At 37.4% G+C, this 3216-nt stretch overlaps 1 long non-coding RNA gene across 1 annotated transcript; it reads right to left on the bottom strand.

The window, feature by feature from the left end:
- Nucleotides 1-1341: 1341 nt before the first annotated feature.
- On the bottom strand, nucleotides 1342-2828 carry LOC147511812 (uncharacterized). Its single transcript, XR_015219503.1, has 2 exons — nucleotides 2706-2828; nucleotides 1342-2620 (listed from the first exon to the last, which is right to left on the bottom strand). It is a non-coding gene; the product is annotated as an uncharacterized LOC147511812 (long non-coding RNA).
- Nucleotides 2829-3216: the final 388 nt, after the last annotated feature.

The following is a 3216-nucleotide window of genomic DNA, read 5'->3' as shown; positions in this document are numbered from 1 at the left end:
AAGCCTGATTTACCAATTACCAGTCATCCATTTTATCTACGAACGCAGTTAACTCTCAAAAAAGCTGGTTTCTTCATGGGAACTTGGGAATCTTAAATCTTAATGCCTATTTATTAGCAACTTAAAATCAATCTTTACCTTCCTTTGCTCTTTAACACAAACCTTGCACATTCTCACTTATTGATTCCTCCGACAGTGCGCCCTATAATCTCTCCAAGCTCTTCCACGCAACAATAAACACCACAAGACTAACACCACCCTCTTAGTTTATTCGATTCTAGTCGTCCAGAAACAAATATTAGTTCAACAGCTTAAAGATAAAAAGTGCTTAGGACTAAAAGTTTGTTTACGTGTAACACGAGACGAACTGAAACACACAAGTACACAACACTTTTTTCTCTTTTGTCCACCCAAGGAAACACATTACACTTCATCAAACGCTTCCTGAAAAATAACTACCTAGGCCAAATGTTTTGAGTGAATGCTAACAAGCTAACACATATACATACATGCTTCAGAAATCAATCACAAGAAATATGACTACTTATATACGCTTAAATTGCCAGTTGGCAATAAAGCATTGAACACCTAAAACATTTGCCATGAGAACGCAAAAAAAACAGAACTAGTTCAACTCTCTACTATATAACACTAACACAAGAAAAGCAAATTCATAATAAAAAGTGTACCCGACAACCGGGTTGTTGGAGTCGAAGGTACTGAGATTTTACGGTTGAATCATCCAGAGAAAGCCGGCTATATGTCTGTGTAAAACGGTAAATGGAGTAGTGGACGATATCAGAAAATATCGGCAATATGTATGGGACTATGGGAGTGCCGGAGTGAGACAGTCGGGAAATATCGGTTTCTCCAATATATCGGTTGATGTCGATATTTTGGACATCAAGCCAGTGGGACACTGAGACAAAGTGGTGGGTGACCAAGTCCAGCCCAAAAGTCTTATAAAGCTGCTGAAATACAAGATAAGGCCCGACGCGAGACATTTTCATCCCTCAAGCAAAACCGCTGGTGAACAAATTCGAACTCGTATGCTTCGTTTTTTTTTTCTTTTTTTTCCGCTGAACTGTATACTTTGCTTTATCAGCTGGTAAGTACAGACGCCACAAACAGTCAACCAGTCCAAATAATTGGAATTCTATTGCTTCTGACTTTGAAAAGTCAGAAGTTCACAGCTTAACAACTCTGAGAAGAATACCATGCCAATCTAGCATGCATTATGCATACCTTAAAGTCATATTAATATTATAATGCTCACAGTTCGTTCCAATTCACATCTCATAACACTCCTATAAGTAGATCACCATGCACATTATGCAATTCACAAAATCCTTCTTTCTGCCCATTCTGTATCTTATTCATACATAATCTGATAATCAGATAATCTGCTAGATCCATCAGCAATAAGCATATATACACAAACTATGGCACGTAAGTTCAACTTGCTAGCAGCTCTTTTGCTTGTTTTCTTGTCCATCAATGGCGCAGTATCGGAAGATCTTCTCTTCAGTGGTGAAACCCTGAATGCTAACGAATTTATTGAGAATGGTCCGTATAGGTTCATAATGCAAGGAGATTGTAATCTTGTGTTGTATATGAACCGTAATAGGGCACTTTGGAATTCCGCAACTAATGGAAGGGGCACATCTTGTCGGGCTACCTTACAGAACAATGGGAACCTGGTGATCTTAAGTGGTCCTGGTAATGATGTTGTGTGGAATAGCGGGAGTGCGCGTGGACCAAACAGCTATCGCTTGATTGTTCAAGGTGATGGGAATGTTGTGATATATGGTGCGGCTCTTTGGGCTACAAATACTGTTCAGAGTAGGAGAAGATTACTCTGAAGACCGCGCAAGCCTAAACATGTGCTTTGTCGTTTAATTTGTACCTTCTACATCATGGTGTCTGTTTTTATTATGTGTCTCAATAAATCAAGTGAATTGATTTGAAATCCATCCACTATCACTAAGACAGTGGCTATGTGAGTTAATACGTATTACAATTAAGTATGGCCGCCGCAAAATGTGACTTTTTGCATCCAAATCGATGGCCGCGGCAAAATCCTTGCCACCGCAAGAAGCGCTTTTGTTTAGTAGTGACAAGTCAATCATATATCTACAGATTTGTGTTATTGACGTTAAATACTGCTTTAAAGTTGTTTGATTGCCTAAAGTCGTGAAGAAAATGAATGAATTTGTATCAGTATATAAAACTAAAAAATAATCAATAGTTGAAATTAATTAGCATTTTTTTTTTGGCTTGAAGGTAATTGATTTTATTACAAAGAATATAAGGAAATGAGATTATAGAAAAAAAGTAGTAGTTCAGACAACAGACTAGCCTTATGCACCACTTAACAAAATGGTAATAGTTGCTATTCTGATTTTCGATGCTGGCCGGAAATCTTGGTTTTGCATCCCACTTTCCCATCACACACTCACTCCATTGTCCAAATTCGCACCATGTCTAGCACATTTGTCTGCCCCTATATTGACTTCTCTCCATGCTGCTGTGACATTAATCCAAGTAACTCTTGACTTAACTGATAACCATGCTGCCCGAGCCCTCCAATGCACCTTGTTTCCCTTGAAAGACTTGGCTACTGCTGTGGAATCAGTTTTGTCCAAATAAATTAGTAGCTAATATAATGTTATGTTGTTAATTAGAAAGCTATGAACAATAACGACCTTCTAATCGATCTCTGTGCACATAAGTTACACCAAGCTTTGATGTGTGAAATGGCGCACGACAGTTGAGAGGCTTTGCTTGAACAAGAATAATATCGCATCCATTAATTACTGCAGATGGATGGCATTTGGAGTTGGTCAAGAACTGCTGCAAACCAATATAATGCAGGTCTGTTTTTTTTTGTTTTTTTTGCTAAAAGCCAAGTCATAACTCATAAACTTGTAAATCATAATAGGGTTAATTAGTATTACCCCCTACTAGATGAGCCAATTAGGATTTCCCCCAACTAGGGAGATTTAAAAAACATAAAACTTAGCCTCTTGATAAATCTGTAGTAAATTTTAGACTCCCTTGTTAGCAATTCGGGATATGGCAAAAATTCAGTACGGGAATAATTCGAGAATTATTCGGTGATTCAAAAAAATAGTACTGTAAGTGATAAATTAGAGAAAGATTGATTTGAGAGAATATTTATTTGATTAATTTCTAAAAACAATTGTTTATATAGAC

This window comes from Coptis chinensis, chromosome 3, assembly GCF_015680905.1.
Source record: "Coptis chinensis isolate HL-2020 chromosome 3, ASM1568090v1, whole genome shotgun sequence".
In the NCBI taxonomy this organism is placed as follows: domain Eukaryota; kingdom Viridiplantae; phylum Streptophyta; class Magnoliopsida; order Ranunculales; family Ranunculaceae; genus Coptis; species Coptis chinensis.
This window is presented reverse-complemented; position numbering and strand designations above follow the sequence as displayed.